The sequence below is a fragment of the Gopherus flavomarginatus genome, chromosome 3 (genome assembly GCF_025201925.1).
Source record: "Gopherus flavomarginatus isolate rGopFla2 chromosome 3, rGopFla2.mat.asm, whole genome shotgun sequence".
NCBI lineage: Eukaryota > Metazoa > Chordata > Testudines > Testudinidae > Gopherus > Gopherus flavomarginatus.
The window spans coordinates 127165692-127192969 of NC_066619.1; the positions used below are offsets into that span (position 1 = coordinate 127165692).

Consider the following 27278-nt stretch of genomic DNA (forward strand, 5'->3'; position numbering starts at 1 on the left):
ATGCATGCCCCACATACAAAAAACATGTCCTCCATGACCAGACATCTAAAAACTCAAAGCACCAGTATAAATTTAAAAAATGATTTAACCAATCTTTGTCTCATCATTTTTTGCTCTCTGTAGTTTTTATATAAAGGCCTCTCGGATTAATTCTGTCCCTAGTGTGAAGGCCAAAAAGCCTTAAGCCGTGGGGCAAGGAGTTAAAAAGCTTGGTTACATCTGATGAAATGGGCTGTAGCCCACGAAAGCTTATGCTCAAATAAATTTGTTAGTCTCTAAGATACCACAAGTACTCCTATTCCTTTTCTTGATAACTCTGTTCTTCATGTCAGCACCTTCTCTATAAACCGCACTTTCCCATGATTTTTAGCGTGACTATTAAAAGTGCCATGAAGATTAATTCAAAGTCCAAAGCTAAAAGAAAATTGTGTATCATATATAGTTATCTATATTAGAATTAAAGGTTTTGGAGTCTAAATGAACGAGAACAAGGGATTCAAGATATTTTGGACTTCTTTTAAAGTGAAAATGTTTTCATTCTGAAACTTTGACTATGCAACTTTTCTCTTAAAAAAAAAATAGTTGCAACAATACTAGTGCTTGGACCAACGTGTGCGCACAACAGCTGGATTGATCTGACTCAGGGAATGATGTCCTGACGAGCCAATGAGGATGGCACTTGATTCTTGCAGTGAAATGCTTCCTTTTCAACGGGATGAGTCAGAAAAAAATTCATTTCACACAATACAGTTGGGTTGGGGGAAATACACAACTTTCAGATATAAATATTCTTGTCAAAATAAGCATTTTGTTGACAAATCATAAATCCTTCCTCTACTGAAGTAAGTAAAATAGTTAACTGAGTAGAAAATTATGCTTTTAAGTCTCAATACGTGTTTACATGAGCCTAAACATAAGTTTACCCTGGGGACTGGAAAACCGATAGTTATGTAATTTAAGGAAAAAATTGTTTTTCAGTTGTTACTTGACTATAGCAAACAGGAAATTAGAGATTAGAATTGATGCTTCAATCTAAAGCGAACAATGAAATTATCTCTCCTCTCTCCTCCCCTACTTTCAGCAATAAGTTGAATTAGGAAGTGTGTGTTCCTGTTCACCTTGAGACACTGAATGTCTCGGATCTGGTGGTTTCTATCACAATCATAAAAAACCCTGCAGATAGCCTTTGGTGTGTTCCCCCCAAGGGTATTTTAGCCTTTCATCATCTCCCTCTACACTTCATCCCTGAGAAACTTGATTGGAATATGTAGATTTAAAGATGACTTGCTCAGGCAAAAATTTGTTGCTCCTTTTTGCTGCTTGAAGGCATGGGAGGAAAAAACAAAAGAGAAGCACTTGGTTCTACTAGTTTTTTTCTTTATAGTTATCATTAAGGATACGATTCTGTCACTGCGGTCCTGGATTCTGGGACTTTCCGGGACTACTTCTGGGGCAGGGCTGAGGCAGCAGCTGAGGTTGGGTCAGCACCCTTGGGGCTGGAGCAGCTGCTGGCAGTCAGCCCTGGTGTTGCTGGAGCAGCAGCAGCACCCCCTGGGGCCGCCTGAACAGCTGACCAGTAGCCAGCCCAGGGTCACTGGGGCTGCAGGGCTAGAGCAGCTGCAGGCCCCTGACAGTGCTCTGCTTGTCCCCTCTCCTGGTATTTTTAGTAAAAGTCAGGGACAGGTTGCGGGCTTCCGTGAATTTTTGTTTATTGCCTGCAACCTGTCCCTGATTTTTACTAAAAATACCTGTGACAGAATCTTAAACTTAGTTATGGATGTCAAGTGTGGGTTTTTTTGTTTTACGGGAGGACTTGGTAGAGATCTCCAAGATGTGGAACATGAGCTTTCTCCTCCCTTCATTGAAGGGATGTTTGAATATTTAACAGGCATCTTTTCTCCTAGGTGTTTCTCAAATACCCACTTCCATGTAGCTTATTAACAGTACCTGATATAACTGGAGGATACTCAAGTTGCATATATTTAGTCTTGCAAACAACTACAATGTTTTATTGCCCTTGCCCTATCCCCCTGCCTGCGAGGGGGGGTTGGCTTTGCCTACTCTCCATTTTACTGAAACTGTGAACTCATCTGGGCAGGGACTTGATCTATACTGTCAAGCAACATGCATATTTGTGCAGCTCTGTAAGTTAAAAAAACAGAAGTAAAAAAACCAGAGCTTTGGAAAGAATTCTGCTGGCAAGTCCAATTTTCTGTAGTCCCTTTTTTGTTACTAAGGACACTTGTATGAAAATATCTTGTTTTTCAGTCATTAATCTGCTCCTGCTGGCTGTTCCTTAACTGAATTCATGTTACTTTCCAGCAACTCGTTGTGATGTCATATTTAGAGAGTGGATTATGACTTCAGATGGGGGATAAACTGCAGGAGCAGATGAACTCTCAAGAAGCTAAGATTCTGCTTTCATGTAAATGTCTCCAGAACCATAAAACCATGAGATAATTATCTGTAAATAGATATTGTTTTTCACTTTTGATTTCATTTACAGGTTACATGCTGCAAATATTTCATCTGTGAGAAAATGTTTATTTGTAAATTGAAAGTAACAGCAAAGATTTCTTCACATAGCAAGCAGGAAGAAATGGATACAACTTTCTTCATACTGAATTTTAATCCCTTTCCAATAAGCAGGATTGTCAGTATTAAATGTCACGTTTCCCACTGAGAACATCCAGCAACAGACTCTCACAGCCAGCCTGTCACAAGTATTGATTTTTTTTTCCTTTTCCTCCAGTAACCAGCTTTGAGAGTATCTTTTTGCTGTCACTACATAATGATGTTGGGGAGCCCAGAGGAATGTACTACTGTTGAGGGGTTTCTTTTCCATCGTAGCTAAGAATTAAAGGAGCAGTACCAGCCACCTTTCCCCAGTAATGAAAAATCCAAAGCAGCTTTGCTAAGATTTAAATGTACAGATGTGGCCAAAAAAGCATCTCCTATTGTAACTTGAATTCGCAGCTTTGAACCTACTTGTATATCTGTTAGGCCAAATGTAGCCCTGGTATAAGCAGACACAACTTTGTTGACTTGAACAAATTTGTGTCTGTGAACACTAAGGGTATGTCCACACTACCCGCCAAATCGGCGTTTAGCGATCTATCGGGGATCGATTTATTGCGTCTCATCTAGACACAATAAATCAATCCCCGCCGCGCTCCCGTCAACTCCGGAACTCCTCCAGGGCGAGAGGCGGAAGCGGAGTCGACAGGGGAGCCACGCCCATTGATCCCGCGCCATGAGGACGGGAGGTAAGTCGAAATAAGATATGTCAACTTCAGCTACGTGAATAGCATAGCTGAAGTTACGTATCTTACATCGGCCCCTCCCCTCCCCTAGTGTAGACCAGCCTTAAGGCTAAGCTTTATCCGTATTTATAAGGTAATATTGGGAGCCATGTTATTTTTGCATTGCCCTAAGGGGATGTTAGTGTTTTTGCCATTAATTTAATATTATTTGTACCCAAGTTGAAATAGCCGCAAAACTGAGCCTGATGACAGAAGAGGTAAATAAAGGAATTCATTATACTATGGTAGTTTTAATTGCATGAATTTGTGATGGCCCTATAAGGCACTTGTGGTTTTGCTGAAAGTGAGTAATGCAGGTTATCTCAAATGGGTGCCAAGAAAATCTTTTATACCCACACTATACCCATGTGTTCTTTGTTTGCCACATACTTTACCAAACACATTTTAGAAATGTTAAAAGTGTAGAAACATTTTTGTTGCTATTTTTCATTTTCCATTTCCTATAAAGATTAGGGAGCCTTCACTATTATGAGTCTGATTATATTGGAGAACAGTTATAACTAATAAAATGTAGAAACCCCCTAAAATGACCTAAAGTAACTTTTTATATAATTACATTGTGATTTTCAGTACTGCCAGCCTAGAGTGCTGAAAAATGGAGTCAGCCCCCGCCCCCCAATCATGAAAATGGCTTAAAATAGTGAGATGTTTAAACAGTAATAAATGTTGGTTCCTTTCCTTTGCCTTCTTGTTTTGGAACCTTTTAGTATACGCTCACATCAGGTTTTCAAGCTTTTCTTTGCAAGCATAAGGGCCAGAAACTTATTTTATTTTTTTAATGACAGCTGTGATTCTGAGGTAATAAAATCACTTGCTAGGTCTTTAAGAAAAACACCAGATTTTGCAGGGTGAGACAGTAAAATTGTTAAAGTTGGCATCTCTGGACTCCTTGGGTGTGTTGACATAGCAGGTGAGCCTCCCAGCTTGGGTAGATGAACTCCCACTAGCTCCACTGAAGCTAGCGTGCTAAAAATAGCAGCGTGGGCGTTGTGGCTTGTGTGGCAACTTAGGTTCTCAGGCCCCCTCAACCTCCTGAGTCTGAGCTCGGATGGCTGTCCTGAGTCTGCCAGAGCCGCCATGTCCACACTGGTAATTGTTGTGTGCTATCTCGAGCCCTGCTAGCATGAGTCTTTCTGTCCAGGTTGGGAGGGTTGCTCCCAGCTGCAGTGTAGACATACCGCTGTGGGTATTTACTTGGGTAATCTAGCCTGTGCTGCTGCTCACTGCTGTCCGTATCACATTGTTGTTTTTTGACATGTTAGCTCAACAAGAGCTAGTGTGAATATGTCTATTCGAGGTGGGTATGTCTACTCCCAGAGCCGATGTAGCCAGAGGTTTGGAATGTGAGGAGTCGTCGCCCTGGGAAGATGAGTTGGTCAGAAGTAAATGGTAAATTGATGATGCAGTTTACCACATAACTTTGCAAATTATTACATGGATATGACTTTCACCTAAGTGAAACACCAACATACTGTAGCTTTTTATTCTTAATTCTGTGTGCAGACAATAAATATCAGACTGTGCTCTCCATCCTGTCAAGAATTACTGTTTTGTTAGTAAATTACATATGCATGAAACTGCAATTATTAAACTTTTACAACTGAAAGAAATTATCAGGTTGTTGATTTACTAGTGTACCAGTGCTTTCCAGCTGTTTCTCAACTGGTAGCATGTTCTTCTAGTGAAAGATGACATTTTTTCATGGGAGAAACTTTGACTACTTTGACTACTGCATGTGTTAGAAAATTTGCTGCTTGTCCTCTTAGTTTTCTTATTTCCTAGGACTCTGCATTTAATGTGCAATGTTTTCTCACTTGTCTGGGGTGGATATGCTCTGCCATCTAGGAGGGAAGATTAAGATAATTAAGGGCTACTGTGAATTATCACTTAAACTCTCTTCTGCATCCTCCCATGTTTTTATCACCAGTCGTAAAATAAATGGCATAGTAAGTTTAATGTATGATTAGCAGTAACATTCCTATTGTGCGTGTGTGTGTTTCTCATCTCTGCCAGACGAACTGCAACCACTGGACTGGTTTGCAGGAAGCAGAAGTTGCAAATACAATGTTGCTTAGGGGGGACGGAGGGGACCAAAGCAAACTTTCATGTAGCTTGGGAATGGCGTTTGTGGTTTGCCTCTTGGTTAGAAACAGATTTACCAATTTATGATGACTAGCTTGTTCTCTTCCTACTTTTCTCCTTCTCTACTTTTCCCCTACCTCCCCACCCCTTGGTGCTCTGAGCTATAAAAGCTGCTGTTAAATAGTCTTTCTCGCTGATATTAGGGATACTAGAATGTTGTTTTCAGTGCACCAGAGTTGTGTGGTTTATAGGAATTTTCCAATTGCATTTAATCTCATCTGTAACTAATATGAAGTGCTATATATGTTCTGAGAGTTACCAGGGCCAGTTTCTGAGGCACTAGGAAATGGAAAATAGGAAAACCTGTGGGTCTTTTGCAGCAGTGATAATTGCTTGTCTTCAGTAGAATTCTAGGGAGCTTGCTTTGGCTTTCATACATCCATGACTATAGTATTGCTCCCTGGCTTCAGAATTTATTTAACCCTTCAAGTGCATTTGGACGAATCCCTCAATCTCTGGATTCCTGTGATGCATGTGCAGCGAGCAGACAAGGATTTACGATGCCCCTTCTGCCCAGCCCTGGCTAGTGCATTTTTTATGTTGATCTTGCATATGAGATTTCTGAAGTGTTCCAGTAGTGTCACAGTCCTGTGTCTGGGAACTGTACCTGTGACTAACTGCTCTTCAATGAAATACACAGGTAGGCCTGGGTCTTAACTGAATCAGTTCACACTTGGAATTATATCAGCACAACACTGCAGACACTGGACAGGTTTGCAAACACAATGCACTGAAAATGTACCTCTTAGGCCTGGTCCACACTACAGCGTTAAATCGATTTAAACAGCGTTAAATCGATTTAACGCTGTACCCGTCCACACTACAAGGCACTGAAAATTGATTTTAAGGGGTCTTAAAATCGATTTCTGTACTGCAGCTGAACGAAAGGAGTAACCCTAAAATCGATATTACTAAATCGATTTAGGGTTAGTGTGGACGGAAATTGAAGTTAATGGCCTCTGGGAGGTATCCCACAGTGCACCAGTGGCCGCTCTGGACAGGTAAATGAACTCTACTGCACTGGCCAGGTATACAGGAAAAGCCCCGGGAACTTTTGAATTGCATTTCCTGTTTGGCCAGCGTGGAGCTCTCAGCAGCACAGGTAACAATGCAGTCTCCTGAGAATAGGAAAAGAGCTCCAGCGTGGAACGCACAGGAGTTATTGGATCTGATCGCTGTATGGGGAGAAGATTCTGTGCTATCAGAACTGCGTTCCAGTAGACGAAAAAACTTTTGAAAAGATTTCTAATGCCATGAGGCAGAGAGGCCATAGCAGGGACTCGGTGCAGTGCAGAGTTAAAGTGAAGGAGCTCAGACAAGCGTACCAGAAAACCAAAGCAGCAAATGGCAGATCTGGATCTGGGCCAAAAACATGCCGATTCTACGCGGAGCTGCATGCAATTTTAGGTGGCTGCGCCACGACAAGCCCCCCCTTGTCTGTGGATTCAGAGGTGGGGGTAATAATCTCACCCATGGCTGAGGATTCAGCGGAGGGGGACGATTACGAGGAGGAAGAGGAAGACGACCTTGCTGAAAGCACTCAGCATTCCATTCTCCCCAACAGCCAGGAGCTTTTCGTGACCCAGACAGAATTAAACTCCCAGCCCTCCCAAGCCACTAGCCCAGACAATGAAGCCATGGAAGCGACCTCTGGTGAGTGTACCTTCGTAAATATAAAACATAGTTTAAAAGCAAGCGTTTTTTAATGATTGATTTGCCATGAGGACTTGCATGCATTAGCTGGCATTAAAGTTACTGGAAAAGTCTGTTAACATGTCTGGGGATGGAGCGGAAATCCTCCAGGGACATCTCTATGAATCACTCCTGGAGGTACCCCAAAAGCCTTTTCAGAAGGTTTCTGGGCAGGGCAGCCTTATTCCGTCCACCATGGTACGAAACTTTACCACGCCATGCCTGGAGCACGTAATCGGGTATCATTGCATGACAAAGCCTAGCTGCGTATGGTCCCAGGGATTGCTGGCATTCAAGAAGCATAATTTCTTTTTCTCTGTCTGTAATCCTCAGGAGAGTGATATCGTTCATGGTCACCTGGTAAAAAGTAATGTATTTATTAAGGGGACGGAGATGACCATTCCTACGGTGATGCTTTCCTGCGGCTTAAAAGAAATCCTTCCCTTGCAGTTAGCCATGCTGGGGGAAGGGAAAAAGCTGCCCATTCCTATGGGGAGGTGTCTCTAATGGCGCTGAGCTTTTTAGCATTTGGGCAGCAGGAATTTTCGCTGCTAATTGCCAAGGGGGGGGGAAGGGGGAGGGGGTAAGGTTTCAGTGACCTGCCATTACAGCAGACATGCAGAGTGGGGGGGGAAACAATTCACAATTTCCTCTAGTGCTTAACCTTTCTGATGGCATAAGAAAAAAGCAAAAGATGTGCTTTTTAGCAGTTTGGCTGCCCAGCATGAATTTTACCTGCTAATAGCCAGGGGTGGGGGGAAAGAGGGAGGTTGTAGGGTGATCTGCCATTAGATGTATGCCTTACCATGTCCGCCTGCAAGCTGATTTGTAATCCCCGGACCTGCATCTGTGTTGATCTGTTACACCACAGCCGCAGGCACTAAATACTAAAAGAATCCAAAGGCGACCTTGTAGTGAAGTGACATGTGCTACGTACGGTGAATAGTGTAGTTCACTGTGAAAGAGTATAACCATTGTTCTGTGAAATGTATCTCTTATGATCCTTCTATCACTCTTTTCCCCCACTTATGCAGCTGCACATTTTTCAAGCTTCCCTACTCCAGTCCGAAGGATAGCTCAGATAAGGAGGAGGAAGAAGAGGACACGGGATGAGATGTTCACAGAAATCATGGCAGTAACCTCCAATGAAAGAGCTCATCTGGGGGAGTGGAAAGACATGGTAGCAAAGTACAGGAAAGATGCCAGTGAACGTGAGGACAGGAGGGACCAACGTGAGGACAGGAGGGACGCTCGAGATGAGATGTGGCGGCAGGAAGATCAGAGGTGTAGGCAGGAAGATCAGCGGTGGCAGGATGCAACGCTGGAGCTGCTGCGCGATCAAACTGACATCCTCCGAAGTCTGGTGGAAGAGCTGCGGGGTCACAGAGTGCCACTCCAGCCCATGTTTAACCTCCCTCAGTACTCACCATGTTCCATATCTTCCACACCCAGACGTGTAAGAATGCGTGGGGGAAGGCTTTCTGCACCTGCCCACTCCACGCCCGTGGACAGTCCAACCAAAAGGCTGTCATTACATTGAAATGTCCTTAATGGCCTTTTTCTTCCCTCCTATACTTCTCCCAAACCACTCCCAGGGTACCTTTTTATTTCTCTTATTCTTCTTATAATTATATGCTATTCAAAGCAAGTGGGAGGGTGGGTTGGTTACAGGGAATGACTTTTAATAAAGAATACAAGGTTTTTAAAAGATAGTAACTTTTTATTTCCATAAGCAAGCTGTTATGGAAGGGTGGAGGGTAGGTTGCTTGCAGCAGGAGTCAATACAGGGGAGGAGGTTCATGAAGGGGAAAGAAACACAGCAGTCACACCGTACCCTGGCCCATGATGAAACTCGTTTTCAAGGCTTCTCTGATGCGCACCGCTTCCTGGTGTGATCTTCTAATCGCCCTGGTGTCTGGCTGCGCGTAATCAGTGGCCAGGTGATTTGCCTCAGCCTCCCACCCCGCCATAAAGGTCTCCCCCTTACTCTCACAGAGATTGTCGAGCACACAGCAAGCAGCAATAACAAAGGGGACATTGGTTTGGCTGAGGTCTGAGCGAGTGAGTAAACTTCTCCAGCGACCTTTTAGACGGCCAAATGCACATTCTACCACCATTCTGCACTTGCTCAGCCTGTAGTTAAACAACTCCTGACCACTGTCCAGGCTGCCTGTGTATGGCTTCATGAGCCATGGCATCAAGGGGTAGGCTGGGTCCCCCAGGATAACTACAGGCATTTCAACATCCCCAACTGTTGTTTTCTGGTCTGGGAAGTAAGTCCCTTGCTGCAGCCGTTTAAACAGAGTAGTGCTTCTGAAGACACGAGCGTCATGAACCCTTCCTGACCATCCCACGTGGATGTTGGTGAAACGTCCCTTGTGATCCACCAGTGCTTGCAGCACCATTGAAAAGTACCCCTTGCGGTTTATGTACTGGGTGCCCTGGTGCTCCGGTGCCAAGATAGGGATATGGGTTCCATCTATGGCCCCCCCACAGTTAGGGAATCCCATTGCAGCAAAGCCATCCACTATGACCTGCACGTTTCCCAGAGTCACAACCTTTCGTAGCAGCAGCTTAATGATTGCTTTGGCTACTTGGAACACAGCAGCCCCCACAGTAGATTTTCCCACTCCAAATTGATTCCCGACTGACCGGTAGCTGTCTGGCGTTGCAAGCTTCCAGAGGGCTATTGCCACTCGCTTCTCCACTGTGAGGGCTGCTCTCATCCTGGTATTATGGTGTTTCAGGACAGGGGAAAGCAAGTCACAAAGTTCAAAGAAAGTGCTCTTACGCATGCGAAAGTTCCGCAGCCACTGCGAATCGTCCCACACCTGCAAAACTATGCGGTCCCACCAGTCTGTGCTTGTTTCCCGGGCCCAAAATCAGCGAGCAATGGGTAGAACCTCCCCCATTACCATCAGGAGCTCCAAAGCGCGGGGGCCCGCGGTTTCAGAGAACCCAGTCTCCAGGTCCTCATCACTCTCGTCGCCGCGCTGCCGTTGCTGCAGCCTCCTCTCCTGCATTTGCTGTTCATGGTTCAGCATAGACAGCACGAGAATGCGTGAACTGTTTACAACGTCCACGATCGCGGTACTGATCAGAGCAGGGTCCATGCTTGCTGTGCTGTGGCGTTTGCTCACTTCACCCAGTAAAAAACATGCGAAATGGCTGTCTGCTGCTTTCAGGAAGGGAAGGGGTGAGGCTGTACCCAGAACCACCCACGACAGTGATTTTTGCCCCATCAGGCACTGGGGTAGTAACCCATAATTCCAAGGGTCAGGGAACACTGGAGGAACTATGGGATAGGTACCCACAGTGCAACGCTCCAGAAATTGATGGATGCCTGGGACCATGGACGCACACCACCGACGTAATGTGCCCTAGTGTGGACGCGTAAAATCGATTTTATTAATTTCTATTTTACTCTGTAGTGTGGACGTGGCCATAGAATGAGGTGAGCAGAGGAGATAGAAATAATGGATCATGATGCACAGGTGCACTGGCTAAAGCTTGTGCTCTGAGATTCCAAGCATGAAATTGTTGATTTGCAAGAATATGCCTCAAAAGGAGGAGGAAAGGCAAGTCTCCAGACCACAAATTAAATCAATACATAATACATGGTAGTACAAAAGTGTATGTGTAAATGGAATATCAAGAAAGCCAGGCTACGTAGTGCCAAGTTTTCCACAGCACTCTTAGCTCTGTCCATTTGCACATATCCATTTATCAAAGAAAAAGGAGTAAACAGTGAAGTGGCAAAATTTGCAGGCAACTAGTAAAGTCCAAAGCTGACTGCGAAGAGTTACAAAGCGATCTCACAAAACTGGGTGACAGGGCAACAAAATGGCAGATGAAATTCAGTGTTGCTAAATACAAAGTAATGCACGTTGGAAAACATAATCCCAACTATACATATAAAATGATGAGTGGTAACAGCTAATTTAGATCCCAAGAAAGAGACCTTGCAGTCATTGTGGATAGTTCTCTGAAAGCATCCACTCAATGTGCAGCGGCAGTTAAAGCGAACAATGTTGGGAATCATTTAAGAAAGGGATAGATAATAAGACAGAAAATATTATATTGCCTCTATATAAATCCGTGGTACACCCACATCTTGAATACTGCTTGCAGTTTTGATCGCCCCATCTCACAAAAGATATATTGGAATTGGAAAAGATTCAGAAAGGGGCAAAAAAAATGATTAGGGGTATGGAATGAGGAGAGATTAATAAAACTGGGACTTTTCAGCTCGGAAAAGAGACAACAAAGGGGGGATATGATAGAGGTCTATAAAATCATGACTGGTGTGGAGAAAGTAAATAAGGAAGTGTTGTTATTTACTACTCATAACGTAAGAACTAGGAATCACCAAATGAAATTAATAGACAGCGGGTTTAAAACAAACAAAAGGAAGGACTTCACACAATGCACAGTCAGCCTGTGGAACTCTGCCAGAGGATGTTGTGAAAGCCAAGACTATAACAGAGTTTCAAAAAAGAACTAGATAAGTTCATGGAGGATAGGTCCATAAATGGCTACTAGCCAGGAGATGGGCAGGGATGGTGTCCCTAGTCTCTGTTTGCCAGAAGCTAGCAATGAGCAACGGGATGGATCACTTGATGATTCCCTGTTCTGTTCATTCCCTCTGGCCACTGTCGGAAAATAGGATACTGGGCTAGATGGACCTTTGGTCTGACCCAGTATGGCCATTCTTATGAGGGTCTTTTGTTACATGATGATTCCATACTGGGCAGCATGGCACGTATATATTTGGGCTGACTCTGTGATAGTACTTATATGTCAACTTAGGAAAATATTTGAGAGATTGGCTAGGAAGTTCTCGGGGGAAGGGTGTGGGGGAGAGTAGAGTTCAGCATGCCAAGTGATATTGTGTGTGGTAGTATATATGCATGCATATGAAATAGAAAATTTCTAAATAATTAAACATGTAAGCCTAGAGTAATCATACATACAATAAAAATTTCATTTTAATATTGAAAAATCTAATGGAAAAAGATATTCCATGTCTTAGACCTGGCCAGGTAGGAACTTCTGTCACGCAGCCTCTGAAAATAGTGGTTTGTGTAGTTATTTAAAAGAGTAAACATAAATATGCTCATTAAGCTAGATTCTCAGCTCTGGAAATTGAAGTCTCCTAGCTATGGAATTGGAATAGTACGAACAGCAGGAGTGCCAGCTTCACTGCCATTGCCACGTGATGTGTATTCACCCTGACCTGCTTAGTCCACATCTAACCGACCTCGCCAACAAAGAGGCCAGGTTTTCTCGGTGGGCTTTGCAGTGTGAACACACATCCTCTAAGAACTAGACTGAAACCACTAATTCACTTTACACCAGCTGCCAAATCACCCCCAGAGTGGTTGCCAGCATAGGCTCAACAAGAACTTTGAGTAGGGCCCTACCAAATTCACGGCCATGAAAAACATGTTACAGACCGTGAAATCTGGTCTCCACACCCTAAAATCTGATCTTTTGTGTGCTTTTATCCTATACATATTTCACAAGGGAAACCAGCTTTTCTCAAATTGGGGGTTTTGACCGCAGTAGGAGTTGCAGGGGTGTTGCAAGGTTATTTTTGAGAGGTCACAGTATTGAAACGCTTACTTCTGCGCTGTCTTCAGAGCAGGGCGACTGCAAAGCGGCAGCTGTTGGCGGGGTGCCCAGCTCTGAATGCACAGCAGTGCTGTCGTAAGGGTGGCAATACCATACCAGGCCATCCTTACTTCTGCATTGCTGCTGGCGACAGCTTTGCCTTCAGAGATGGGATCCCAGCCAGCTTCCATCTCTCTCCAGCAGCAGCATAGAAGTAAGTATAGCAGTACTGCAACCCCCTCTACAATAACCTTGTAACTCCCTCCCAACTTCTTTTTGGGGTCAGGACCCCTTTGATTACAACATACTGAAATTTTAGATTTAAATATCTGAAATCATTAAATTTATTATTTTTAAATCCTGCGACTGTGAAATGGACTGTGAATTTGGTAGGGCCCTAACTATGAGCCTAAAGCTGGAAGGCTCTTTATGCCATTGTCCGTTCCCTGAGCGACCGGTTCCCCTGTAAATAAGCACTAAAAACAATAAATATTACTTGATTTTGTGTGTCACGTTCAGCATATGTATGACACTTGAATATATGGAGGTGAATTTCTTGCCTTCTTAAATAAGGCTGTGCTCTTATTTCATCCATGTCATCTAGACAGGCCACAGTATTATCAACAAGGAGTGTGAATTTAGGGTCACGTCAGACCCTGCTTGTGAGCACAGATGCTAATAGTCTTAAATAGATTCTTGCAGCTGAGTCATGCTTTTAATTTGGATTCTGAGAACCAACTGCCCCTCCCCTCCCATCTCCAGAAGGTAACTGGTGCCAACTTTGTAAGCTCAAGCCAAAAAACAGTCCTGCTTTGACCCTTTTATCTGGGTTTAATGGGTATTCATTAAATTTATGTGCTGTTCAGTCTGTATCAAATAAATAATTTAGATATGATAGAACTACAATTTTTTGCAAAATAACAAGGATTCAGCAGATTTTTTTGCCCCTCTTTTTTTTTTCCAGTAAATTTTGGGAGAGAGAATTACAGGATTATTTAAAAACGTGACTACCATTCTACCTGTGAACAGTTCTCCCATCCTGGAACTAGTTTGTGTACACGTGTGTTTCAGTCTTGCAGGAAAATATTCCCTGGACCATGTGCACATTCCAACTTGTTGGAAGAGTGTGAGTGTGTGTGTAAAATGCTCAACAGGCATTGATACATTTTCTTTTAATTTGAAAATTAAGAGATGATGATATTTTCAGGTGAGATCTTTGTAACTCATTCGGATGCTCAAGAAACCTGAATAAAGTAACATTCATTAGCAAAGCAAAATTTCATACCAACAAACTCTCAGCCCTTGATCCTGCAACTGGATTTGCTGAGATATAAGAGGCTATCAGCTTGGATCAAGTAGGCAAATCAGGGTCTTAATTTTCACTTGAGTATAGGGCTGTCAAGCGATTAAAAAATAATAGCAACAAAGTCCTGTGGCACCTTATAGACTAACAGATGTATTGGAGCATAAGCTTTCGTGGGTGAATACCCACTTCGTCAGATGCATCTGACAAAGTGGATATTCACCCACGAAAACTTATGCTCCAATACATCTGTTAGTCTATAAGGTGCCACAGGACTCTTTGTTGCTTTTTACAGATCCAGACTCACATGGCTACCCTTCTGATACTTAAAAAATAATAGAATACCATTAATTTTAAATATTTTTGGATGTTTACTACATTTCGAAATATATTAATTTCAATTACAACACAGAATACAAAGTTTACTTTATATTTTATATATGCTCACTTTATTTTTATTACAAATATATATCCTATAAAAATGATAAACAAAAGGAATTCAATTTCAATTCACCTCAAACAAGTACTCTAGTGCAATGTCTTTGCAATGAAAGTTGATTTTACAAATGTAGAATTATGTACCAAAAAAACCCCAAAAACCTGCATTCAAAAATAAAACCATGTAAAACTTTAGAGCCTACGAGTCCATGCTGTCCTACTCTTTGTTCAGCCAATCACTCAAACAAACAAGGTTGGTTACAATTTTCAGGAGATAATGCTTCCTGCTGCTTGTTTATAATGTCACCTGAAAGTGAGAACAGGCGTTTGCGTGGCACTGTTGTAGCTGGTGTTGCAAGATAGTTAAGTGCCAGATGCGCTAAAGATTTGCATGTCCTTTCATGCTTCAGCCATTATTCCAGAGGACATGCTTCCATGCTGATGATGAGTTCTGCTTGATAACGATTCAAAGCAGTATGGATTGATGCATGTTCATTTTCATCATCTGAGTCAGATTCCACGAGCAGAAGGTTGATTTTCTTTTTTGGTGGTTTGGGTTCTGTAGTTTCCGCATCTGAGTGTTGCTCCTTTAAAACGTCTTAAAACATGCCCCACACCTCATCCCTCTCAAATTTTGGACGGCACTTCAGATTCTTAAACCTTGTGTCCAGTGCTGAGACTATTTTTAGTAATCTCACCTTCTTTGTGTTTTGTCAAATCTGCTGTGAAAGTGTTCTTAAAACGAACATGTGCTGGGTCATCATCCGAGACGGCTATAACATGAAATATATGCATAATGTGGGTAAAACAGTGCAGGAGGCATACAGTTCTCCCCCAAAGAATACAGTCAGAACCTTAATTGACGCATTATTTTTTTTAATGAGCATCATCAGCATGGAAGCATGTCCTCTGGAATGGTGGCCGAAGCATGAAGAGGCATATGAATGTTTAGCATATCTAGCATGTAAATACCTTGCAACGCTGGCTACAATGGTGCCGTGCGAATGCCTGTTCTCACTTTCAGGTGCCACTGTAAATAAGAAGCAGGCAGCAGTATCTCCCATCAATGTAAACAAACTTGTCTTAGCGATTGGCAGAATAAGAAGTAAGACTTAGTGGACTTGTAGGTTCTAAAGTTTTACACTGTTTTGTTTTTGAGTGCAGTTATGTCACCAAAAAAAAAATCTGCATTTGTAAATTACACTTTCATGTTAGTGATTGCGCTTCAGTATTTGTATGAGGTAAATTGAAAAATACTATTTCTTTTGTTTATCATTTTTACGGTACATATATTTTTAATCAAAAAAATATTAAGTGAGAACTGTGCACTTTGTATTCTGTGTTGTAATTGAAATAAATATTGAAAATGTAGAAAAACTTCCAAAAATATTTAATAAATTTCAATTTATTGTTACAAGTGTGATTCATTGCAAATAATTTTTTAATCATGATTATTTTTTTTGAGTTAGTCGTGTGACTTAACTGTGATTAATTGACAGGCCTACTTGAGTGTAAAAATGAAGCTAAGTAAATTGCCTTCTAGACTTAACTGAGTAAAAACCTGGAGCTTGCCTGCTTTACAGCACATTTTAAAAATATATTTGTGTACATAATGCATTAAAAGTAGTTCTGCTGTTCTACTGAGTGTATTTAAAGTGTTAACTTAAGAAATATGTCAATTTTAAAAGAGAACAAACACAAATGTGGAAAAGAGAAATTATAAGCATATGACGTTTTTGGACAAATGTTGAACAGTGCTTTTCAGAACACAGTCAGGCTACTTTATTTCTATAAATAAGGTGAGATTGGCATGTTAGCAGAATTTTCTTGTGGATGTAGTTTGGTTTGTTGCAAGAATGTTAGGTTTTGTTTTGTGTGGTGGTGGTGGTATAAGAACACTTGTTAGAAGAGAAGCGTGTTTTAGGTGGTGAGAAAGCATACTTTGAAGTTTGTCTAGATTAACTGAATTCAGCCAGCATGTGAAACTTTAATCTTCTGGACAGCAAAACTGAAAATTTTATGAAACTTGGAAATCCCCGGGCCAGTATTTATATGCAGCCATGACATGAACTGTTTCCCAGTAGCTGTGGTAAAGTTGGATAGTCTGAAAGTGGTGTGATTCAAGCCTAAAACGATGCGAATTGGCCGTGTTCCATCAATGAATGACATCCAGAGGCCAAGTATTGGGTAGGGCTCAACTGTTTTCACCCACAGTTAGGGTAGTGACTATATAATACCACACTGCTTTTTCCATACTCTTTGCTAGATCATAAGAAAAGGAGAATATGTAAAAACAGTATTTAAAAAAAAAAAAGGGAACCTTCCCCCCCCCCAAGTCATTAAAATTCCTGTGGCATAATAGCAGTAGCAATTGCTGTGGAAATACAGACCATTATATATTCTGGGTGCACAGCAGCATAAGTTACAAGAACATATTCTGCTTTGTTTAAGAGTGTGGGTGAAGGAGTGGGAGAGGGGACTAACTCTTCTTCTGTCTTCTTTTTTGTCTTCATGGAAATTTCTTGTTTTTCTTAATGTAATGTGAAGACTCTTGTGAACGCAATTAAATACTATATATGTTTAAGCAAAAGTAAATAAAATAGTTATGGTAATGAAGAGTGATGCACACAGAAATAAGATGGTTATTCTGAAAAAGTGATAAAAGGAGAGGTGTTTAGAGAGATCTTGCAGTAGCAGTTGCTTCTGGCTACCTTCCTGTATTTGTTAAGCTGGCTTACAAGCTTTCAGAGGGGTCGTCTTATGGCTGGAGCAGAGTGTAGACTTCAAACCTCTATTAAACATGATGGTTATGAAATGGCTTATACTTGGAGTAGTCTTTCAAAGTGGGAATCAGTGCACTGTCCTTCAAAACTACAGTGGAAGAAAAGAGGGGCTGAACGAAGTTCTGGGCAGAGGTTCTGCCCAGGAAGCAAAGACAGCGTAGCTTACAGATGAGATTTTTCTGTAATTTAATAACGTTTCTTGCTTCATGTTGGGGAAAAGCAGTTTTTGTCCATTGTTACATGACGTGCAGGCTCCGTACATGTATTCATTTGCATGATTGTTGATAACTGTTTCAGGCCTCTAATAATTCTGGTTACCAGTTTGGGTTTTTGCCTAATTTGTTTCTAACTTGACTCTGCAGTTCTTCAGACGGCAACTGCTAAAAAGTAAAAACCAATCATCTGTGCCATCCCAGTGTAGCTGAGAGTCCCAGTTTTCCAGTGGTATAAAGCATGTGTCTCTTAACACCAGCAGTGAAAACTGCTGCTAAAATCATTTTGGAATTGAAGATGACAGGAGGAAAAGTCAAGGCAGTAATCCGAATGGGCTGATGTGTCATGACCTATATGAGAAATAAAACACCTGCATCAGAACAAATCATTTTGGAGCTAGTAAACTTTACAAACGTTTCCCTAGGTCAGTGATCAGACAGAGGATATTTTGGCACTGTAATATGGTATGTTCTGATAGCATTAAATCCTTTTACCTTAAATAAATGTCTGGGTGAGGCACACTAGAATGATGTCACTCTAGGGATGGTAGAGAAGAGAATGGAAGGGACAAGATTACCCTTGGTTTGCTAAGAGGGTAATTGACAATCTTCATTTGTATTTGCAAAATGAATATGTGCTTGTGGGCTTGTAAGTTAGAGCAATGTTTAAAGTAAAACTGGGTTTGCGTGTTGTCAGCCACTGTGTTGCATATTTTAATTTGGCTTTGTTAAATTCCAAAAAATAAAAAGGGGAACATTGGCAGAGTCTCTTCTTTCAATGTGCTAGGCCAGACTGCTTTAGTGGGGATGTTAATGCCTCCCTTTCAGGGAGGAGACAAATGTACGATGTAAATAAGACTTTACAAAACGTAGCTTGTACTGTAAAAAGATTTAAGGTTGGTTTTCTAATGCACATAAAGGCGTATTAGGGTGAATCAGTAGCTGCCATCCTTCTCATAAACAAATCTTGTGGTCTTGCACTGTTAAGCCCTTGCCAGGGTTGATCTGCACCATAGCCTGCCACATACAAGAACATGGGTAGGAAAGACTTGCACAAAGCTTTTGGGGAGGAAAATTCCAACCTGAACAAGAATATTATCAACAAAATGAGGATTCTCTCTGTCTCTTGGTCATAGCTGTTCTAGGTTTTGTCTTAACAAAAGGAAGGAGTGTATCTCTTCTCCAAAGGGTTAACTACCCATTGTGTTAATAACTGGATTACCTAGTAGTGGAGGACACTACCTTAACACTATGTGTGTAGCTCTTCTTGACTTATGTTTGGTGTGTGTATTTTGCTGCTTTATGGCATATGTTTGTTTTGGATTAGTGAACAAGTACTAATTTTGTTCTGTTTAAATGTTTAAAAAAGTGTTGGAGAAGATATCTCTGGCACATAGTGAAAAATGTCTCTGCAGCTTATCCCATCATCAAAATTAAATACAAGAGCTGTCTGACATAGATGTTTGGCAGCTAAATCTCTCTGCTGTGTGAAAAAATTTCTGGCTCCTACGCTTGTCTGTATTTATTTTTAGTATTCCTAGGGATTGGGTTTCCAATTCTAATTATTTTTTTTCCTTTGTCCCCCCTCCCCTTTTCTCTTGTAGGTAGTACTGGAGCTTCCTTCCAATGCCAGTCAATCCATCAAGACCACATTTGTAATGATGACAGTGACAAGGTGAGATCTGTGTAAATTTCCCCTTTAGGGAAGGTGCATGTCATTCTTTTGCAGATTGCATTGCTTTTATAGACTAATGGTTGTTTTCCAGAGCCAAAAGCTAACTTTATATGAAATACATGTTACAATATGAAATATCTCTGGTCTTTTAAGAAAAATACATTTTTCACTCAAGATGATCTTTTAGTTGATTAAGGAGACACTAGTCTTGTAATCTTTTTTTTTTTTTTCTGCTTCCATTCCCTCATTGTTCTCAATTTTTCTGGCTTACCACACTGACACCCTCAGGTAATAATGGGTGGTGATTCCCCTATTGGCTTTGTTATATACAGCAGTAATGTCTTATTACTGTCATTTTGTGACTTGTGAAGGTTGAGCTGGCTTAGCATGCTGAGAAGAATATTCCATCTGTGCTGTAGGTTTTCTCAACCTATCTCGTGTGTATTGGAGACAGGAACTTATTTTTTCACATTGCAGCTTCAAAATATCAATCTATACCTGGTAGTGTGGAAGTGTTTTCCTAACCTTTTGGCAAGAGATCGTGTTCATGCACTGGCTTTAAGTTAATAAAGATGTTCACTGGTATTTTTGTTAGAAATGTTTTGTGGGGTGTTAGAAATGATACATGCTCAGAATACAAAAAGAAAAAACTTCAAACTGGATCATTCTCAAGTCAGATTGTTTGGAGGTGTTTTTCCTTAAAAATGTAATGTCCCTTTCAAAGTAAATTAGCTATGAGCCATTACATAGTGGTGCTTTGTCATACTTGTAAATACTGGATATAAGCTCCTGTTTGGATAGGAGTGGGATGGGAGACTATACTAAATTCAGAATTTAATTAGATACAGAACTTGGTAGGAACATCTCAAATCTAGATTGAGGCCTGGTTGCTCAGCTACATAGTTTAAAGGATATCAGCTAAAGTGGTGTTATGATGTACAAGTGTAGACTCATAGCCTTGCTAGCTAGGGCACTTGCATACAAAGTCCTGTCTGTCCTGCTAGTTAAATGGCCCTCAGTATAATCTGAGGGCCTGAGTATTAGGGATGTGATACAGGTGAGCCTCTTCAGATTTATGCAAATATGGGACAAAAATGCTCAGCAGAATATGCCAGATTATCTAAAGATTCCATTTGGTTCTGCAGTCATGCATTGAAGTCAAGTTAGCATGGTTATTTTCCCTGACTTCATTTTCAAAGTTTGTGAGCTCCCCTTAAAATAGTGGCTCTTGAATGTTTTTTACTGGTGACTCCTTTCACATAGCAAGCCTCTATATATTTAACACCATTATAAGTGCTGGAGACAAGCAGGGTTTGTGGTGGAGGTTGACAGCTTGCAACCCCCTGAGGGGTCCCGACCCCAGTTTGAGAACCCCTGCTTTAAAACTGAAAAGAGACATTTTAGTCTAATAGCTTTAAATTCTGTGGATATCTTGTCTCCTTCTCTTTGTTATAGATGGTTCTATCCTTCATGCTGCTGCTGGTCTATCTGTTCTCAATGGGAGTAGGAGAAGGAAGCATAGAGTGTCCCAGCTTAGCCTTCTACTGCTGGTACATTTATTTGTTCTGTATGGAATCTTTAATATCCTCTTTAGACCAAGTTCACCATTTGCACAACCGGAGAGGAAATGACAGGTCTGAAGGGCATTTATAATGATGGAATGACAAAAGAGTGGTACATAGAGGATTCATGTGAGGAGGGGGCAAAGGGAGGCTACTGGAGTTGGAGATGTCTTTCAGTGTCCGATATGCAGCCAGTAGTCACCAATGGGCCTACTGGTGCTGTTTCTGTGGGCAGACAACGTAACAGTGGTTGTTTTAAATCTAATGGATTTATATCTACTTCAGGTGCTCTTGGCACCAAGAGGGTCCGTGGATGGGGAACAGACAGTGGTAATGAAGTTCCCTTCCTGTGCACCAGTGTCTAGTGGCTAAGATACAGAACACTTCCTTTAGATTGCCTCATCCCTTCTGCTGCTGAAAGTAGCCCCCAGGAGTGACCACCTCATGGGAGATAACCTAATCTGTAACAAGGAAATGGAGACCAAACTGAAGGATGAAAACATCCAGAGGTAGTTAAAAATGTTAGACAGTTGTTTTAAGTGCAGTTAGGTGTTTTGCTTTGAAGGTGATTTGCCGCTGTTTAAATTGCAGCCAGGGAGGGTAGCTTGTTACACTCAGAAAGGTTCATAACCATTTCCAAGTCACAGGATGTGAGGCACCTCCACAGCATTCAGGGAAAACACAAAAATTTCCTGGCTCTGTTTGTCTGGGGTGTGGGGGAGAAAGTGGGAGACCATCCCTCCTCTATGTATTGTTCCTATGCAAGATTAGACCTCATACTTGTAAAAGTTGAGTGGAGTAGATCTGTTCCAGCAAGCGTGATGAAGAGTGCCATTTTGGAAGTGCCGTGGAGAAATGTTTTCCTTCAAATGACAGTCTTATGCAGTGCTGTCTTTGACTGTTCCTCCCATTTCTAAGCACTCACATGGAACCGTCTGCCTTGCACTTTGTGTTAGAAAATGGTAATCATGTAGAGAGATGGCTGCTTGTTCAGGAAAATTGTGAACATGCCTGAGAATGCACATCTGTGCTCTCTTTTCTGATGTGCCAATGTGTACTGCATCCTTCTTTTTATTTTTACAGGGAGGATGAAGAGAAAGCACTGGTTCTCAGTTAATGGCATTGAGGAGTATGTGTTAAATTTAGATCTTTCCTTTGTCTTATAATCCGTCATAGAATTTTTGTATGGATATAACCCCTATTTATGGTGCTTTTTTTTTTTTTGAAGTTGGTTACATTATTACTGTATCCTTTTTTCATACATCCTCTAGCACAGATGTATGTAAGTGACAACTCAGGGATTTTTGGTTTGGGGGGATTTTTTTTAATCTGTTAGATTCTGATCCAGATCCGACATGAATCAGTTTGAAAATGAGAGGCCTGATTGCACCATCATTACATGGGGGTAACTCCAGTTAATAGTGATGGGAATAACTCCTGAATAAGGAATGCAGGCCCTAGCCTTAATTTACAAGTAGAAATACTACTCATAGTAGACTGGATACAGAATGGTGATGTTTTTAAATAATATATAAAAAAGAATCCCCCAGGCTAGCCGGCCATGTCTTCAGCTTCTGCTAACTAATGCACAGAAATCTCAGTAAAATCCTACACTGCCCACTCTGTGTGTGATCACATCACCATTCAGTGCACTATATGAGAAACTTACAGTATAGCAACTGATTGCCAGTTTTGTATGTGAATTTTGCAGTAACTTCTCCACAAACCCTGGTATACATTTCCTGGAAAGCAGGTGATATAGGAAATGTTCTGTGCAACACACATTCAATGAATGTTACAAATTTAATGAAAACTATTCCCAGCCTTCCAACCCAATTATCTGATTTTTGTTGACTTGGCTACATAGGAATCTTGAATACATGTTCAGTCAGATCAGCAGGAAACCAAAGACTAGAATTTTTCAAGTGTGGCCTCACTGCATTAAAAATGAATAATTGGCTAGAGCATTATTGGTAATATTAAGAATCTGTTTAACTTTATAGGTTCAAAAAGAAGCATTTTTGCCACTTCTCTTCAAATCTTTACTTGAATCTGTGATATACTATAATTTCCTCTTTATATGCAGTTTTAAAATGACTGTTATGGAGACAAGTCTTAAAATAATTGCTGTTTTGGGGGTGAAGTGTAATGTATAAATCAAAGGCCCATTTTTTCATGTTAGTAATGTCTTTGATTCTTAGAATGACTAGTCATTCATATTTAAACTGTTAATGTGCTATTCATTTAAGAATGATTGGTGTGATTTTGGACTGAGACTGGAAATGTTGTTACTAAAGAAACAGAATTCTGTAGTCTAACCTGTTCTTCAATCAGCGCGTGTGGGGGAAAATATTGCAAAAAGGAACCTCTATTATGAGAAATGTTGCTGTTTTTGTGTTTAAAACCAAACAGTGATGTCCCCTTGAACATATAACAGAAGAACAATGTTCTTCACAGTGCATTTCAACCATATTCAACTTGCTTATGGCTGTGAAAGCTATTTGTTTTTTTCTTCTTGCCCTTTATTCAAAAGGATGCACCTCAAGGTAAGATGAAGTGTGTGGTCTCCCTACTTGGAGACAGCTTATATTAGTGAAAGAACAGGACCAACCTGACTTGAGGTTACCTTTTTTTGTTGTTGTTGTTGTTGTTGTTGTTGTTGTCTTTGCACGGGTTTGTACTTTACAGCATGAAGCATATCATAAAATGCAGCTTGTCATGATCATCCTCTGTTTACTTAAACAATGTAGCATCCAGTCTTCAGAAATACACTGGGGCGTGGCAAGTTGAGAGAGGTTTAATTTGTGTAATGATGTGAGCAATGATTGTTTGTTTGTTGGTTACATATGTGTTTAATTCCTTATTATTCTTATTTGTAAACAAACTGTCCTCAAACCTACAACTTGTAATGTACAAACTCTACTTCTGGGAAATCTCTTAAGAGACTTGACTCCTCTATCAATCCCCTACTCCACACCCAAATAAAAGCAAATACACTAACCAGGAACTGTGGGGGGAAAAAAGTAAAACTGTGAGAGTAATCTGATGCAGGGGTTCTCACAACAATTTTTTTGGTGGCCTGAGAGGGCGGCCACCAACTCTTGTTTTTATTTTTTACTGGACCTAAACAGAATAGAAACACATTTTGCATGTTCTTGTCTTTGTTTCTTATTGTTTCTTTTGCTTTTTTGGTTGCCTTTTTATTTACTTTTTTTTTTTTTTAAAGACTTGCTAGCTACTAAGTCTGCTGTGAAAAGTGATATTAACAAACACACAAATGTCACTTTTCACAGCAGACTTACTCAGCCCTGGCAATTATGGGGACAAATTGAGCCCTGGATGGGGAGGCGGGTACAGAGGCAGCGGGAACCAGGGGCAATGGGGCAGTAGGGAATGAAGTGGGGCCAGAAGATGATGAGAGGGGTGGTGAGCTTGGGGAATGGAGCCCAAAGTCCCATGGCTGGAGCCTGCCACCCCAGGCTGAAGCCTGACCCCACCGCTTCTGGGAAGGTGGGGAACTCATTGGCTGCCTGCTCTTCTAGCTTTTGCATCTCCAGAGAGGGGCCACTGAAGGCTGGAGAAATCTGGAAAGCAGCCTTCAGCGTTTTCCCTATATTATTTGTTGGTGGGAGGAAAAGAGGTGTTAGGATAAGTTTGCTTTCTGATAGAGACACACCCTCTTTCCGCACCTGCCACCCCCTGTAGAATCCAGAAAAGGCAGGGCATGCACACTCCTGGAGAATCCAGAAAAGGTGTAGGGCAGTCTGGGTACTAAGCCTGGCAGCTGCCTTCATACCTATTCTGGGACTTCTGTTATCCCTGAAGCATTAGCAGAAACGTGTTGCCTATGAGGTTTTTTCTCTGTCTAGAGCTGCTCTAGGACCTTCTCCCATCCCTCAACCCTTCCTTTAGGGTGCATCCACAGTACAGAGGAAAAACTGCACAAAAATTACTGCAACCTTGCACTATATTGCCATTTTTGTGGCATGACCCCTCTCATGTCAGTTTGGCAGCAAAGGACCAAGCAGGAGCAAGAGACATGGCACCAAGCCTTTCAGGCTCTGTGTGTCCATGCTCCCCAGAATCTTCCTACCTCTTGGTGAAGAGGACAGTAAGTGTTCCTTGTGGAGGAGTCGAAGGCCATCTCCATTCTCCTCAGTGGCATGCTAACTCTGAAGTCCAGGGAGGGCAATTTAAATGTTAGAAACATCCAACCACTTTGGGATTGTCAATAGTGTAGCTCTGCTCCCTCCTCAAATCTGACCCCTAATTGAGAGGATTTAAATGCTAACATCAGGTAAGAGCTATTCATATTTTTCTTTTTTAAGAAACGAAGATCTGAATAACAATGCTACTGAAAAACATTACTACAATATTGAAGTCCCAGAAAAGTGTGTAGCTGGACAGTATGCAATTTAAGATGTCATAAGTAGTAATTCATCTGTTTTGAGCATATGCAGTAGTTTCAATTCTTTTTTTCCAGTTAAATATTTACGTTAATATATTACTGTCTTGTTGTAAAATACATACCATGAAAAATGAAGAAAGTGCTACACAGTCGAGTTAGCTGTGGAACCTTAACTTTTGCCTTTCCTTACCATATGTGGCTTTGACTGTCCAATTTTAATGCTGTATTAGTGTAGTTTTGTGCATGTTACTATTTCCTAGTGCTTTATCTTATGTAGTTTTTAAGTGTCCTCAGGAGTAGTGCTTCTGACACTTTTTGGAAACCTTTCCTATAGTTATATACATCTTACTATTGGAATTGATTATCCTTCCGTCTGGTTAGTTACACTAATTTTTCCCTTCCTTGAGAACAGAATGAAATCCTGTTTTATACCCTTTCATACCACCCAATGAATTTCTCTCCCTCCTTGGTGCCTACATCCTTCAAATATCTAAGATCTTATGTCTCTCAAATTATACCTAATCTTTCAATCCCTCTTCGAGTGAGTTCTCCAGACCTTAAATACCTATTTTTGCTCTTCCCTGCACTTGCTTCAATTTGTCTGTCTTTTGGTACTGAGATGCCCAGAACAGATAGTTTTCTGGGAGCCATATCTTTGTCATTGTGCATTTTTAAAAAGTGTGGAAATGGAGATTTCACCAGAAAGTTCTAAAGCATCTAATCAAGAATATCCTCCATATTTTACCAGGGTGGAGCAGGCCGGGGTTAAGCTAATAGAGCTGTGCATAGCTCAGGCATTGAAGAGCAGTTCAGGAATCCATTTCAGAATCCTAATTTATTAGTGAACCTACTTATTTATCTGTAAAATAGGAATAATGACACTCACTTCCTGTGAGGTGCACAGTGATCTACTGATGAAAATCAATATATAAATTCTAAGTATTATTTTTATTTTCTGTCTAGTATTACCCTTCCCCCAATTATCATTGTAAAAGCTCTTCCTGTTCGTCTTAACTCAACTCATCCTCCAATTTTTTGCCCTCTTATCTTTTTCCTGCAAGTCTTAATTGACTCTCTGTTCTTGTTGGGTTTCCTCTTCCTTTTTCCATTTCCTGTGCAGGTCTGGCTGATAGTACTCTGCTCTTCATTTATTGATTTGACCCTCTTGCAGGCTGTAGTGAACTATTTACTACTGTTGTCATTTTAATTTTGGATATCCTCCTCAGTTTTTTGTTTTTACTGGTTGGATTTTGGAAATGTTACTAGAATGGAGTTTACACACAGATGTGAAGGCTCAGGAGTTTTAATGTTCACCTCTTATTTGTGACCTGGGTTGGTTGTTGTATCAGTTGCTGGATGCTAGCTTTGAACCCTCAACAGATGGGAACATAATGGCTTCAGTAGGTGCTTGCTGGCTGGCAGTGTATGCCTGAGAATCCTTCTCTGTTACCAGGTGATGATCCTGCTAGAAAACGTTGCATGTTTCATTGACTCTGTTACAAGTGCCCTTCACCCTGTTCGAATATAAGGGAGATGGGAGTCGCACAAGAGAAAGAGAAGACCTAGGTTGTGAGATGAGCAGGGCCGGCGTTCCATTAGGTGACCCTAGGCGGTGGCCTAGGGCGCCAGGATTCGGGGGCGGCATTTTGTGCGCTCCCCACGGGGCACACGGGAGCTTCTGGTTCCGCTTCCATTGCGCTGCCGAAGAAGGACCTTCTGCTGACGTGCCGCGGAAAACAGCGGCAGGCAATTGAGCAGCTCAATGACTGCCGCTGTTGCCTGCGGCATTTTGGCGGAGGGTCCTTCTTCGGTGGCCCGATGGGAGTGGAACCGGAAGCTCCTGCACGCCCCGTGGGGAGTGCACAAAATGCCGCCCCCCGAATTCTGCCTAGGGTGCCAGAAACCCTGGCGCCGCTCCTGGAGCTGAGAGTAGCCAAGAATAGAGAAAAGGTTTGGGTTGTATTTTGAGTTGTTTCATTTTGAGTTCCTTTTTCAATAAAACCAACCCCTAGGATGTTGCTATACACTGTGGGGAAGCATTAAGGTTGGGTGAAACGTTAACAGAATTTTCTGACTTCTGGGTGATTGAAATAGGGGTGCGTGTGTGTGTGTGTGTGTGTGTGTGTG

At 41.5% G+C, this 27278-nt stretch overlaps 1 protein-coding gene across 1 annotated transcript in view; it reads left to right on the forward strand.

The window, feature by feature from the left end:
* Positions 1-27278, forward strand: part of RNF38 (ring finger protein 38) — a 219225-nt gene that overhangs the window by 83303 nt on the left and 108644 nt on the right. The window contains exon 2 of the mRNA XM_050943104.1: positions 19111-19181. The gene's annotated coding sequence lies outside the window, so the exon portion shown is untranslated. The remainder of the gene's footprint in view (positions 1-19110; positions 19182-27278) is intronic.